At 40.5% G+C, this 16608-nt stretch overlaps 1 protein-coding gene across 3 annotated transcripts in view; it reads left to right on the top strand.

Moving 5' to 3' along the window:
• The window catches only part of LOC120945897 (prostaglandin reductase 1-like), a 70953-nt gene that overhangs the window by 13179 nt on the left and 41166 nt on the right, over window positions 1-16608 (top strand). The window contains exon 1 of one of the 3 annotated variants that reach the window (XM_040360454.1): window positions 10266-10373. The exons of the other annotated variants lie outside the window; for them this stretch is intronic. The gene's annotated coding sequence lies outside the window, so the exon portion shown is untranslated. Of the gene's footprint in view, window positions 1-10265; window positions 10374-16608 lie in introns of those variants that run through there. 3 annotated transcript variants of the gene reach the window in all.

Genomic DNA, 16608 nt, shown 5'->3' on the forward strand with positions numbered 1-16608 from the left:
AGTAGTTAGTAAAATATCATACTACCCGAGAGGGGTTTCTGATCACTCCCCTCTGGTGCTGTCACTAAATACAGGGAAGAAATGTCCCCTAAGTAATTGGAAAATAAGTCCCTTCTGGTTAGAAGTGATGGGGAAGCCAGAAGAAATTAGCATCAGATTGAGGGAATTTTTGGACTTTAACACGGGGACAGCGCCAGAGGGAGTGGTGTGGGATGCCCCAAAGGCATTCCTCAGGGGTATATTGATCCAGCAGGTAGCTAAGATTAAGAGAAACTCAAGGGAATGGGAGGAGAAAATCAGGGAAGAGGTCCTAGAGGCTGAAAAGCAATATGTGGAAAATCCAACATCGTCTAAACAACAACTATGGTTGGAGAAGCAACAGGAATATAAGTTAGTGGTTAATAAGAAAGTTGAAAATAAGCGTCTATTTCAGGAGCAGAGTGCTTTTTCGGAGGGGGAAAGTGTGGGCCATACTCTGGCCCTCCTAGCGAAAACTAATATGGCACCCTCTAATGTTCCAGCAGTTAGGATGGTAGGAGGTGGGATATCATCTGAAACATCTGTAATAGTGGATACGTTTGTAGCTTACTATAAAGATTTATATAGCTCAAAAAAGGGGGAAGCTAAAGGGCAGATGGAAGAATTTTTTAAAGGAATAGAAACCCCATCTCTATCAGAGGAAGACAGAAATGACATGGAATCCCCAATTACATTAATGGAACTACAACAGGCAGTCAAAGGACTCTCTAATCAAAAGTCCCCAGGGCCAGATGGCCTGCCAGCGGAGATTTACAAGCAATATGGTGAGGTGCTGCTCCCTAAACTATTAAAAACGTTGAATTGGGCGATAGAAGGAGGAAGGCTACCCCCCTCAATGATGGAAGCAATTATTATAGTGCTCCATAAGGAAGGGAAGGATCAACTAGATACATCATCTTATAGACCCATATCTTTGCTTTGTTCAGATGTAAAAATATTGTCTAAGGTATTGGCAACGAGAATAAACAAATATATACAGAAATTAATACATCCAGACCAATCTGGATTTATTCCAAATCGGTCCACGAGTATAAACATAAGAAGGCTGTACCTAAACTTACAGACTCCAACGGAGAATGTGGGAGATAGATCTATTCTATCATTAGATGCCACCAAGGCCTTTGATAGTCTGGAGTGGGACTATCTCTGGCACGCTCTGGAGAAATTTGGGTTTGGTCCATCTTTTATTAAATGGATAAAGCTACTGTATAATTCCCCAAGGGCCAAAATAAAAATAAATAATGAAGTTTCACAGTCGTTTGAACTGGAAAGGGGAACGCGACAGATGTCCATTGTCCCCCCTCCTCTTTGCCCTGGCAATTGAGCCTTTGGCGATTGCTATTAGAGCAAGACAGGAAATACAGGGGTTTCAGAGAGGAGTAGAGGAGGAAAAAGTCGCGCTGTATGCGGACGATATCCTTCTCTTTCTAGGCAACTCCACAACCTCCCTTAAAACTGCAGTTCAAACAGTAGAAGCGTTCGGACGATTCTCGGGTCTAGTGATAAACTGGGAAAAGTCAACACTCTTGTTAGTGGACCCGGCAAGTAATATGGATGGAATAGGAATCCCTCAATTAAAAACTGGGGAGAAGATGGAGTACCTAGGCATTGTGGTAACACGTAACCCAGAACAGTTTGTGAAGGATAACCTAGTGCCACTTCTGGGTAAATTCAAACGTAAAGCAGAGATATGGGGACATTTGCCACTGTCGGTGGCCGGCCGCAGTAATTTAATCAAAATGATATGGATGCCACAATTGCTCTATATACTCCACAACTCCCCAGTATGGATTGATAACCAATGGTTTAAAAAGATAGAGACCCTCTTTAGGACCCTAATTTGGAAAAAGGGTAAAGCAAGGATCAGTCTCCGAACGTTGCAATTACCAACAAACAGAGGAGGGCTGGCGGTTCCACATCCTTATAGTTATTATTTGGCGGCACAGTTACAGCATTTGGGGGGATGTAGTATTGAGGGTGGAGGAAACGCGAGCGGGAAAATGATACTAAGAGGGTCTCCCCATAGATCTGTAATAGAGACCTTAGAAGCCAATTCCTTCTCGGTGAAGAATCTAACAGTAAAGATGGTGATGAGAATATGGCAAGCGGCAAAATTAGCTTTGGGCTATAAAGGATTAACAGAATATTCCCCATTATGGGATAACAATAATTTAAAAGAAATTTTGGCCATGGGGAAACTAAAAGAATGGGAGAAACGGGGGATAACCAGAGTGGCACAACTGTATACAGGTTGCACATTAAAACTCTTTTCAGAGCTAAGCAGTGAATTTAGCATTCCAAACTCTATGTTTTTTTTACTTATTTACAGGTTAGACACGCACTACAAGCCCAATTTAAATTACAGCCGGTAAGCTGGCAAAAGCTCACGCATCTCCAAAGATTAATTAAGACGGGGATTCTGAAAGGTCTTATCTCAGAATTATATGAACAGATTAGTGATCAGTTAATAGGAAAAGAGAAGTTGAGCAGGAACAAACAGAGATGGGAGGAGGATATTGGACCTTTAACGAATGACCAATGGGATAGGATACTGGAACTAGGGATAAGGGTCTCATTAGCCCCGTCACAACGGGTTTCCCATTTATTTCTCCTACACAGGGTCTATTATACTCCAAAGAAATTATATGGATTTGGATGGAAGCTGGATGACAAATGTCCCAGATGCCAAGAAACAGGGGACCTCATCCACATGATGTGGAAATGCCCAAAGTTGCATAGGTATTGGGTTGGAATTCTGGACACTATAAATGCAACTTTCGGTATTACTTTGGAACTTGAAGCTAAGGTCTGCCTATTAGGATGTATTGAGGAGGGAATGGGGCAGAGGGATACATTAGAAGCAGTTATAAGATGCCTGTTTCAGGCGAGGAAACTAATAGCACTAAAATGGCAAGCACAAAATCCACCCACAGTAGAGGAATGGTTTAATGTAATAAATAGCACAATTGGGAAGGAAAGGGCAACATGGATTAGAAGGGGTAACCTCAAAAAATTTAAAGCAATATGGGAACTGTGGTTATGTAAAATAGGTCGCTCACTTTAAATTAAGGAATAACGGGTAATAATCTAAGGAAAAGAATAGAACTAAAAACGTGTATGCACTCTAAAGTAAGATAGGAGGGAGGGAGGGGGGAATGGGATGAATGGACACTTTTAATGTTTGTAATTAATCTCCTGTATGCACATAAAATGCACTAAGTATGGAAAAAAACGGATTTGTAAATCTCTCTTTGTATTTGTATGGAAACAATAAAAAAAGTATTGAAGTTAAAAAAGAGTCGAGTAGGCATCCCGGTTATGAATTTGTTTTAAAAACAAAATTATAAATTATAATATAATAAATAATTATAACAAATAATATAATTATAATAAAAATTATTCAATAATGTAATCCACTCAAAATCACTGAAATTTGCTCAGTTGCAGAATTGTCACTGTCATTACTTTTTATTTTTTTATGACAAATTTCCCCACAAATCGCTATCGCACAATTCTGCAAGTGATTATAATTTATTATCGCTGTTTTCTAGCTGCTCTAAAACCATTTTTGACATAAAGGGACACTTTTGGTTGCTATGGACAATCTACAGTTTGCAGACAGAACAGTTTTTATTATATAAAAGAACATGTAGGGCACTGGGCAGACCACTAGGGACAAGGGGGGTGTATTTTTTACATACAGTACTCTATAAGATTACAGTATACTGTATGTATTGTGTTTGTGTACCTTTTTGAATTTGCGTCGCAGGGAACGGAGATCGGCGGCACACAGGCACTGTGAATCGAGCGAGGTCCCGCTCGCGGTTCACACAGCGCGGTGGCATCGCTGGATCAAGGGACAAGGTAAGTAAACCCTGCCTGTGGATTCAGCGAGGTGAGCCCGAGTCTGACTCGGGGTTACCGATCGTAGCCCAAAAATCTCACCCCGAGTCAGACTCGGGAATACCGTCAGGGGGATTAATAAAAAGATTGAATGAGGAAAATAGTAAAGTCAGCAAGGGGACACCAATGTATATTAGTAGTCCTGTACTACTCCACTTGATATCCACATGTGATCCCTTTAAGGAAAAAGCTTCCTTTAAGGCCATTGCCCAGGAGTTATTTCAAATGTTTTGAAGAACTAGGTCTCCCAAAGGAATACTGACGGACCAAGGTACCCATTTTATGTCGAAGATGATGGCTGACTTGTGCAAATTGTTTCAGATTAAGCAATTGCCGATGTCCATCAAACCCCAAAATCAATGTTAACCACTTAACCCCCGGACCATATTGCTGGTCAAAGACCAGAGCACTTTTTGCGATTCGGCACTGCGTCACTTTAACTGACAATTGCGCGGTCGTGCAACGTGGCTCCCAAACAAAATTGGCATCCTTTTTTCCCCACAAATGGAGCTTTATTTTGGTGGTATTTGATCAATAATAACTTTTTGCTATAAAAAATATCCCCCAAAAATATATAAAAAACATTTTTTCCTCGGTTTAGGCCAATACATATTCTTCTACATATTTTTCTAAAAAAAAAAAATTGCAATAAGCGTTTGATTGGTTTGCGCAAAAGTTATAGCGTTTACAAAATAGGGGGTATTTTTATGGCATTTTCATTAATATTTTTTTTTTTTACTAGTAATGGCGGCGATCAGCGATTCTTTTTCGGTACTGCGACATTATGGCGGACACTTCGGATACTTTTGACACATTTTTGGGACCATTGGCATTTTTATAGCGATCAGTGCTATAAAAATGCATTGGATTACTATAAAAATGCCACTGGTAGTGAAGGGGTTAACACTAGGGGGCGGGAAGGGGTTAAGTATGTTCCCTGGGTGTGTTCTAACTGTAGGGGGGGGTGGCCTCACTAGGGGAAATTACTGATCTTCTGTTCATACATGACAGGACCGGGACAGGACAGTTTACACACACAGCTCCCGGTCCCCGCTGTGTAACGAACCATCGCGTGTGCCCAGCGGCGATCGCGCCTGCTGGGCACGGGAGTCGGGGGCGAGCGAGAGCCGACGTATAGCTACGGGCTCTCGCGCAGGGGAGCCGACCTGCCGCCGTAAAATGACAGCGGCTGGTCGGCAAGTAGTTAATGAAGAATAATGATTATCTAATATTCTTGTATCTCAAAGGGCGTTTCTGAATGAACAGCATTCATAGTCAAGTTGACTTGAAAATAACGTGTGAGTTTATTATCACACAGGTGGCATCATAAACACAATGAAAAATAGTATTAGGCCTCGTACACACAACCGAGTTTCTCGGCAAAAACCAGCAAGAAACTTGCTGGGAGATATTTTTTTGCCGAGGAAACCGGTCGTGTGTACATTTTCGTCGAGGAAACTGTCGAGAAACTCGACGAGCCAAAAAGAGAGCAAGTTCTATATTTCAATGACAGGAATGGAGAGAAAATTGGCTTGTCGAGTTTCTCGACAGCCTAACAAGGAACTCGACGAGGAAAACGATGTGTTTCGCCCGTCGAGTTCCTCGGTCGTGTGTACGAGGCTTAACAGTTCAGTTCAGTGTAGGTAAAAATATATCAAATAGAATAGATGGTGCTGTAGGAAGCTTATGAAAGCATGTGTGCTTTCTGTGTGCTGGTTTCAGACTCCATATTGTCTGAGTGTTTCCAAAGTGAAGAAGAAACAGGAAATGATGTTCTTAGACTTCTGGTCTGTTCTCCTTGTCAGTCTGAGTAAATATGTCAGTGTTATCTTTCAAAGTGGGTGTGAGTGAGTATGTGAGTGTCTTTGTGTGAGTGTCAGTGTGTCGTGCAAGTGTGACGAGCCTTCTTAAAGCATGTTACAAATGAACGTCATTACCTTATACATACAAACTTAGAACCTTGTATGGCACACATTCATTTCTGCCATGTTTAACAATATGTTAGAGTCATATGGAGTTTGATTGACAAGCACACATGTGGCACTCTATGCTTGGGGTGGTGTGAAAGCTGTAATGTCATAACCAAGCATCTCCTATATGAACATATATTACTAACTATAACTTCATTAAGTAACTAATAACTAATACATATTAGTATGAATAAGATTTTACTAAACTAACTAAACAAGATATATAATCAAATATATTATTTATCTCACTACGTAAATACTGATCTATTCTGGAGATCTATTCTCGTCACCCTACACCAAGATGCCTTATATGTCATACTCAAATTGGCTAACCAGAAAAATCAGCGTTAGATGAATAATCATGTCATATCAATTGATCAAGGTCATTCACTCATACCTAACCAGAAACGCTGTATAGAGCCGACTCACAGCTCTGCATGATCGTTTTTTTTCGGAAACGCTGTGACTCGTGCGCGCCTACGCAATACGGAGGATGGGGCCTTATCCGCCGGGGGGAACAGACGTCAATCATCGGGGCGACCTCCCAGATGACAATCCTCCTCGGCAGAGAAACGCCTACTCCCGCGGGGAGAAGTCCTGGAAGCCTGATTGATAAGAGAGATTACAAGGTACGTACAGCCTAAAAAAAAAAAAATTGCGGACTGTGCTTGTTACAAGTATATGGAAGTTGGTCTGATAGAAATGTTATTAGGGTGAACCTCCGCTTTAACAAAAGTGGGAGTTACTCTTTAAAGAGTTGTAAAGGTAAATAAGGTAAAAATCTTTTCATTATCCACTTCAATACAGGGCACTTTCACCCCCTTTCTGCCCAGGCCAATTTTCAGCTTTTTGCACTGTCCTGTCACACTTGTGTGGTCAGGCGACGCTGTATCCAAAATTACTTTTTTTTTCATACAAATGGAGCTTTCTTTTGGTGGTATTTAACCACTTAAAGACCGCTCACTGTATATATACGTCATTTTTTTAAAAATGGATATCTCGGTAACGGCAGCTGCTGCCAAAACCGAGATATCCATCTTTTCAGTGAGCGGCCCATTCAACGATAACCGTGGTCTCCGCCGCAAGATCACCGTTATCGGTGGCGGGAGAGGGCCCCCCCCTCCCTGCAGCAGCAGAGGTGATCGGGTCCTCTCTCCTGCTCGGCTGGGATACAAGTAAGGGCAAGATGGTTCCCACCTGTCCCCATAGCAGAAGCAACATCAAAACTTTACTTCCGCCCATGCTTCTTAAAGCAATATTTTCTTGTCATTTTTTCAAATGACTTTTTTTTTTTTTTTTTTTTTGCATTTTAGTCTAAATATGAGATGTGAGGTCTTTTCGACCCCAGATCTCATATTTAAGAGGACCTGTCATGCTTTTTTCTATTACTAGGGATGTTTACATTCCTTGTAATAGGAATAAAAGTGATCAATTTTTTTTTTATAGTGTAAAAATGTATACAAGAAATAAAAATAATGAGGTGGTATATCCGCGCTAGGACTAAGGATTGCTGCTGCCTCCCTGTGAGTGCCCTCTATCGAGGGACAATGTGAAAAAGTATTGGTGTTAAGGGAATTGGCGCTGCTGTCCTGGTATTCAACTATGGCACAATGTGTTGTAGACAGGTGAATAATTCAATAAATAGTGTTGGGTTCCCTCCTACGGTTGGCTCATGTATGAAGAGTCACCGATCGGTTGTGGGGTTCCCTTTTTAATAATGTGCAGTGTGTAACCGCGTTATCCTGTGTATTCACTCCGTGTATTTTCCAAAAGAGACTCTATGAGAAAAAAGGTGTGCTAAAAAAAGTGAGATGTAGAGGTGTTCAAAATTTGGCTCCTATCATTCCTATGTGTGGTAATATTAGTGAACGTGTCACATTCAATTGAGCCTCTAGGTGTCAGTCTTGTGCTCAAAGAGGATTTATAATGAAAGAAAGAACTGATTTTGCAAGTTTGTGTCAACTTTACATATGTAACAAAAAATGTATCTAAGTAGTAGTTCAAAGCTGTAGTTTGTGTGGACTTAATTAGATCCTGTTTCCAGTGAAAAAATAAATGTGCAATAGGAAATGAAGAATATATAGAATAAAAATATATAAATGAAGAAATTTATATAAAAAATTTATATGTATATGTATGTGTATATGTATATATCTGTATACATACATTTATTGAGTGAATAACATATACGTGATTCCCTTAGTTAGGGCACTTGTCCGTGAATTTGTTCTATTTTGTATGTTAAATGTTGAACGTGAGATTAGTACACTGTGTGGTGAACTTGGTTCTGTGCTTAAAGCCTCCTGTGATTTCAACAATTAGCTTACACTAATATAGATCCGTGTTAATGATTAATTGGTGAAAAATGCTAGTCCATAAATCCCCTATTATGGAATGTATGGGTATGAGTTACTTGCAATTAAGGTATAATAGACATTTCATCAATTGTTCACTTGATTGGTGAACTCGTGGATGTTACTTCTAATCCGGGTTATTACAGCAATTAATTGCTCTGACTAGCAATACAGAAGAACACGTATAAATTAAAAAAACAACACAGCACAAAGAAAAGCCTCCAATTTCCCTTCAGGGTGGCAACGGAGTCTGTAGTAAGCAGTGCTTGTAACACAATTTAGTCCTCAATATAGAACATAAATTAAAGTCCACTGCAAGGAAAAAAACAACAATCGTTTCTTAATCCCCTGTAGACCACTCTGTCGATTCCCCACTCTGGCGTGCTTCACGATCCCCCCTATTGTGTCCCCACTCACCGGATAGATGTCCCCTCAAGGGGGTGTAGGGCTTGTCAGAGTGAGGTTACGTTGGCTACCTGATGTCGGGTGGCTGCCTCTCCTAGGTCAATCGATCTGGTGTAGGAGGGTGTCTTTCCTGTGTTCCGTGCCTCGTCTCAATGAATGAGGAATGTATAAAAAAGACAGAGAAAATCCACATAGGGTAGTGCTGTCGGTACTTGGTGATCAATTTTATTCTAGAAAGATCAAACCAGGTCCATAATATTCATGTGCATCCATAAAAAATATAATTGGTTTAAAAAAAATAAAAAATATATAAATAAAACCAAAAACAATTAGTTAAAAAAACGTTATGGCTAACGGTTAGCTCCAGGCAAAATCCAGTCAGCAGCCTTAAGTCACACTTCCCGGGTTTAGATGTCGGTATATCAGTCCAGCGGTATATACCGCAGCACGTGTGGCTGTTTGCGCTCCACGGCTATTAAGTCCTTGCCCAGAAGTGTCTGCTGGTTGTACAAGCGTGTGATGTGTTTGCGGCTAAATCACCTAAATAAGACTTTTTACACTATAAAAAAAAAAAAAAAAAAAAAAATGTATACAAGAAATAAAAATAAATAAGACTTTTTTTTTTTTTTTTTAAAGCACCCCGTCCCGACGAGCTTAAGCGCAGAATGAAAATGGTGTTCAAACCACACAAGTGAGGTATCACCACAATCGTTGGAGCGAGAGCAATAATTCTAGCCCTAGACCTCCTCTAGCTCAAAAGATGCAACCTATAGAATTTTTTAAACGTCGCCTATTGAGATTTTTAAGGGTAAAAGTTTGACGCCATTCCACAAGCGTGCACAATTTTGTTGGGTATCATTTTACTCAGCGTAACATTATCTTTCACAATATATAAAAAAATTGGGCTAACTTTACTGTTGTCTTATATTTTTTTAATACAATTTTTTTTTTTCCAAAAAGTGCGCTTTTAAGACGGCTGCACAAATACAGTGTGACAAAGTATTGCAATGACCGCCATTTTATTCTCTAGGGTATTAAAACAATATATATAATGTTTGGGGGTTTTAAGTAATTTTGTAGCAAAAAAAAAATGTTTTAATATTGTAAATGCCAAATCTGAAAAACAGGCTTGGTCCTTAAGTGGTTAATCACCACTGGGTTTAGGAAGCAGCTAAATTTTTTTTTTTTTTTTTTTTTTTTTTTTTTTAGCTCCTGCCTACAGTTCATAATCAATGTTCTTTGCAGAATTCTAATCAACTCTACCTTGGATATCCGAGTAATAAGTACAATGTCCATTTCCAAAGCTATTACATGCAATTCCAGTTTATAACCTTCCTTTAAATATAGGGAGGGAGATTTATCTTATAAGCTACATAATATTATTGTGTATTACATCAGTAAGTACCTTTATTAAATAATCGATGATAGAAGCCATATTTCATTTTTTGGCCCAGCAAAAATGCCTTTATCCATTTGTAAATATAGAACTATAAAATGCATTGGTTTTTCTCACAAAGGCTGAGTATATTTTATTACCTCCCCTTTCTGTCCCTCCATCCTACATATTTGTGTCATTGTTTAACTCCTAAGATAAGACATATGTAAGGGAGGGGGAATGTAAAGTGTGAACACACAGAAACAAAGTCTCATGCTGAAGAGCACAGGAATATATCTACCTAGCAAAAAGAAATCTGCCAGTCAGGTAAATATTGTCCTACATTGTACATTATAAATCCAATCTTGAACATGATAAAGAATTGCTGCTTGAGCATTATTGCAGGCAAAATCTTGATTAACACTTCACATGAATATATCAATATTTTGTGCACATTGTTTAACAGCAATTCCTACGACAATGGCATTGCTTACCTGATTGCACATTATCTTTTGAAGGAAAACTTTTATAATATGCATTTGTGCAGTCTTTGAGTAACATGATCCCTCATCAGGAATTTTCTTCCAACCGTCTTTTTTTTTTTTTTAATTAAATAAGAGGTGCAGGAGATACATTGAATTTTTTTCTCCTTTTACCAGCAACTTTACACTGCCAAGTCCATCTATTCTACACCACTGATTAACAAACTAATAAGCAAATAAAACTTAGAAAAGAAAAGAGGAAAGGGGGTTTAAGCTTATGTAAATTCCAGCAAAAATATGTATTTGATGATCAAATTTGTACAAGTACCTGAGTCATTTTTTAATACATGTATTTCCATTACTTGTGTGGTTACTGTAATATCTACAAAGTACAGCAACGGGGAACTGGTCTCAATTTATGAGACAAAAATAACACTGCATCACTGGTTGACCTTATGGTATATGAGAATAGAAAACGCTTTCATATTTAAACTCATTGCTCCAAGAATACTGTTAGGCAGATAATGTATAAAAAAAAAAAAAACACAACACATCGCTAGATGTGTACTGGGATTTACTTTTCAGGTTATGGAATAAGTGAAAATGTACACACTTTAGTCAATCAGCCCCTGTATGTAAGCACCAGGGAGGCTGCGCGATCCCTGTGCTGGATGCCAACAGAGTTTATGCTTTTAGGATATCTCTTTAATTTGTGAAATATCTACAACCTTGGGGGTACTTATGAATTGAATGCCATATGTGATTCAATATATGTGGATCTGAATCCTGACCCTACATACTATCTATGTCTGCTGTCTGTAGAGTTGAAATTAGCGTGAGTGAAGAGCTCTTTAACTCTGACATCTATACAAGTAAGGGCTACACAATTTTGCTAATTATTGTGGTTACCATGTGAAAAGAATTTGTCCTCATTAGTAACTGAGATGTCTAAAACATCGACTGAGGCAATGCGATCTGCCTAGAGAGACAAGCTTGCAGATACAGTAAAACCTTGGTTTGCAAGCATAATTTGTTCCAGAAACATGCTTTTAATCCAAAGCACTTGTATATCAAAGCATTTTTTTTACAGGGTATAAAAGAGAAGAGAGGCACCTCCAAGAGCCGGTTCACACAGGGGCTACCCGACTGACAGCGCGGCTTTGCAAGGCAACTTCAGCGCGACTTGGAGCAACTTACAACGTGACTTAAAGTTGCCTCCAGAACAGGTGACTTTGGCTGTGGCCAATCACAGAATAATTAGCTCTGTGGGAGAGAGGGGTTTGCCTGAGTAAACTATTTTCTCTTCCTGTAAAGTTGCTTCAGTTAAGACAGTGATCCGACTTTGGAGGCGACTTCCATTGAAATCAGTGGGTACAAGTTGCCTAGAAGTCGCCTTGAAGTAGTACAAGAACCTTTTCTGAAGTCGGAGCGACTTCAGTAGTGTACATTAAGACGGCTCTCATTCACTTCAATGGAATTTCTCTTGTCACGTGACTTGGGGCGACACAAGTCGGATCCCAAGTCTGGGTAGTGTGAACCGGCACTAAGTGTAGCAATAAGTTGCTAAATGTTGTACCTTCATTAAATGTAACCATTTTGCTACACTTAGAGGCTCCTCTCCTTTTTTATACTCAGTTGTGACATGACGCTACTCTTGTATCAAGACATTGCTTGTATACCAAGTCAAAATGTATTCAAACATTTTGCTTGTCTTGCTCTCAAACCAAGATTTTACTGTACATGATATTGTACATCTTTTCTGATGAAGCATATTAAGAGAAATCTGTGAAGCAGCTACCACAAATCACTTGTGATCATCTCCACATATTTGGAAGCAAAAGAGTTGCTTCTAGCGAATGGTTTAAAGATTGTCACTATGGACAATATCTGTATGTCTATATTTTCTTGTACAATTTTCCTTTATATTTACCAAAACCATATAATATGAGGTCAAACCTAAGCACTTTTAATTTGTATACAATCGGGCAGGCCCTTGCTTTATATAGTTGAAGGTAAATCTAAAGGAAATTTAATAAGAAAATTGTATAATGTATGGCCAGCTTTAACTGGCAACACGTAGTGTGGTTATCAGAACATAACCGGCTAGCATCTGTCACTGTTGACTAGTCTTTCCTGCTTTTGTAAGGTCACTGGAGTTTCTTCCTATATTTTCCTTTAAGTTTCAGATTACTAAAGATTCTTGTCTGGTTTTTCTGCATTACACAAATAACTACATATGTCATGTAAATAGTTAGTTAGTTTTGAAAGTTAGAAAAAAAAGTATTTGATGCTTTTTATTACAGTAATTTTAGTGCTAAATGGCATGGGCAATAACAATGTTGTGTTATTGGTTGAATTAAACTTTAGTTCATCATAGTGATTAAAGTATGGAGTTAATGCCAGTAATGAGAGAATTTAGTATGCAAATTCCTTTTACTATTTCACATGCCTTTATTTCTATTTTTGTTCACATTCACATGCAGATTAAGCTGTCTAGCAAAAGTGACAGTTGCAAGGGTCATAAAACACTAGTGGTTTTTAGGGTTCATACAAAAGATATAAAAGCATGTTCCTGTATGTAACAGGAAATATAACTGTTAGGCCCCATACTCACGACCAAACATGTCTGCTGAAACTGGTCCGCGGGCCAGTTTCAGCAGACATGTTCGGTCGTGTGTGGGCGCGAGCGGGCCGAATTCCAGCAAACATTTGCCCGCCGGGCCTTTTCCCAGCAGACAAATATTCCTGGACGTGTTTTAAAACCGTCCGCTGGAATCCTGCCCGCTCGGACATGTACGGTCGTCAGTACAGACCTACCGTACATGTCCAGGCGCCCGCCGTCCCTCGCATGCGTCGAATGACTTCGACGCATGCGTGGAAGCATTTTAAAGGCGGGCCGCCCACGTCGCTGCGTCATTGTCGCGTCATCGACGCGGCGACACCGCGGACACGCCCCGCGTATTGTTTACGTGCGGACTTCTGTACGATGGTGTGTACAACCATCGTACAGAAGCCCTCTGGCAGACATGTATGGTGAAAACGGTCCGACGGACCGCTTTCACCATACATGTTTGTTCGTGTGTACCCGGCCTTAGGCATCAGACCGAAATCTCCGAGCGGACATGTCCGATGAAAACGGTCCGGCGGCCTAAGGCCTCGTACACACGATAGGTTAACCAGAGGACAACGGTCTAATGGACCGTTTTCATCGGTCAAAAACAATCTAGTGTGGGCCCCATAGGTTATTTAACCATCGGTTAAAAAAAGCCAACTTGCTTTAAAATTAACCTATGGATTCCTAACCGATAGGTCAAAACCGATCGTTAGTAGGCACAACCATCGGTTACAAATCCACGCATGCTCAGAATCAAGTCGACGCATGCTTGGAAGCATTGAACTTCGTTTTTTTTTCAGCACGTCGTTGTGTTTTACGTCACCGCATTCTGACACAATCGTTTTTTTAAACCGATGGTGTGTAGGCACGACGGACCATCAGTCAGCTTCATCGGTTAACCTATGACAACGGTCCTTCAGACCGTTCTCATCGGATGGACTGATCGTGTGTACAAGGCTTTACAGGGAAAACAAACTGCTGGGTTAATGCAAGTGACAGACTGTATCATATAGCTAGGAATCGCCCATTTTGCTGTCTATATATACAAGTGATGAGACTGTTAAGCAGCGGCGATGAGCTTGGGTTTGGTCTTTCATTTGGTCTCAACCCAAGTTTGTCTGAACTCGGAAGTTAGCCATCATTGCTGGGCCAATAATGAGCTCCGAACAAGAGATTCTCTGCCCCGCAGCTGATGTACTCAAGGAATTAGGGTGCCTGTGACATCAAGATATGGTCATGATGATCTTATTGATCTATATGGCAATCATATTAGGTAAATAATATGATGTTGTACACCCGCTGTTGATTCCTGGTGTGATGCGTTTTGCCTGTGTTACTCTAACTTTTGTGATTATGTAGCACCCTCCTAGAAAGGTACTAGAATTGGATAAATAGATTTAGTGCTGGATCACCAAGTTCTTTAGAGCTGTGTTTTTGATAGGTAAATGTAGCTTGTCACACCGTAATCAGTGTGGCTGCAAATGTTGAGTCAGGTTAAATGAGCTGGCTCACTGTATTCAGTGCAACTGTGGGTCTGATTAGTTAGGTCTGCTCAGTGTTTCAGCTGCTGCTGGGTTTGATTGTTTCCTCTGCTATCCAGAAGGTTGGAGAACTCTCTGGAAAATAGGTGTGAATCAATGCAAATAGCAAATGGCTGCATGATTTTTTTTACAGTCCCAGACAATCCCAGGGAGCTGGGCCCTGATGGCATGTTGGGTAACTGTAAATATTCTCTGAGCAGGCTGAGCTCAGTCTTTTCCTGCAGAGGATTAGTCCAGCCTAGAGTTTGCTGCCCTAGAGGACAGTACTGCCATGTGTTTGCTGTTTGTGAAGCCTGAGGTGGGAGACCTGAGGGCCTTGATGCTGAAGCTACTGAGAGCTGACTGAGGGGTTGTCTGCTAAATATCTAACCTGGTATCACTGGAGGAAAATGTGTTTTGGAAGTTGAAAGGAGGTAACCAGCTTTCCTTGGACATTTTGTGAGTACAGACTGCTGTGAGATTTTAGAGACTTTTGGGCTGCTGCCATCCCTCGTGCTTGAGTCAGCTGTGTGTTTGCTAAAGAGGACAAGATTCCTTGTCAAGGGACTATGCTCTTATTGTTCTAAAAGAAAGCAGCCTGCTATATCTGCTTCTGTTACCAGCCAAGTCCACAGTTTGCTATATGCAAGGACTTCTGCTTCAGCTCTACATTTAACAGTTTCTACTTCAAGTCAAGTCCACAGTTTGCTATATGCAAAGATTTCTGCCTCAGCTTGATAGGAAGGAGTTCACTGTCCTCAACCTGTACATACTGTAGTTTCTGTTTTTTAGAATATCCCACTAAATTCCCTCAACCCTATCCAAGTTCTCAAAAAACAAACAAAAATAAACATAGACTGGTTATTGAGGAAAAGTGGCTTAGATCATGTGCCTGGCTGCCAGGCAATCCACTGTGGAAGAACCTCCTACGAAAGTAAGGACTACAAGTATATCTACTTTTAACCACTTCCTTACCGAGTCATTGTAAAATGACTTCGGCAGGACCCCTCTCTCCCTCCAGGTGAATGTCATGACGTCCTGGGCATTTAGGCAACGCGCACGCCAGCTGCATCACTCGGAACCCGGTGCACATGTCCGCGATTGCCCGGGATCACAGCAGGACTGGATCTGTGTGTGTCAGAGGGGAGGAGACCAATGTGTGTTCCCAGTACAGAGGAACACAGATTAGTCTCCTCCCCTTGAGTCCCCTCCCCCTACAGTTATCATCACTCCCTAGGGAACATATTTAACACCTTGATCGCCCCCTAGTGTTAACCCATTCCCTGCCAGACATTTACACAGTAATCAGTGCAGTTTTATAGTAATAATCGCTGTATAAATGTGAATGGTCCCAAAAACGTGTCAAAAGTGTCCGATATGTCCGTCGCAATGTCACGGTCACACTAGAAAAAAAAAACGGAGATTGCCGCCATTACTAGTAAAAAAATAAAAATAAATAAAAATGCCATAAATCTATCCCCTATTTTGTATTTTTTTTTCACCAAAAATACGTATGTAGATGAATACATATCGGCCTAAACTGAGGAAATGTTTGTTTTATTTTTTAAATTGTGATATTTATTAAATTAAAAAGTAAAACATATTGGCCCGGATTCACATACCTCGGCGCATATTTAATGCCGGCGTAGCACATCTCATGTGCGCTACGCCGACGTAACACAGAGGCAAGCACAGTATTCACAAAGCACTTGCTCCCAACGTTGAGCCGGCGTAACGTAAAATCCTAGGCGTAAGCCGGCCTAATTCAAAGTAGGTGGAAGTGGGCGTGATCCATTTAAATGAAGCGTGACCCTATGCAAATGATGGAACGAACAGCGCATGCGCCGTCCCATGGACGTATCCCAGTGCGCATGCTCAGAATCACATCGAATATACTCCCTAAGATACAACGGCTCAATGCCTACGACGTGAACGTAACCTACGCC

This window comes from Rana temporaria, chromosome 1, assembly GCF_905171775.1.
Source record: "Rana temporaria chromosome 1, aRanTem1.1, whole genome shotgun sequence".
Taxonomy (NCBI): domain Eukaryota; kingdom Metazoa; phylum Chordata; class Amphibia; order Anura; family Ranidae; genus Rana; species Rana temporaria.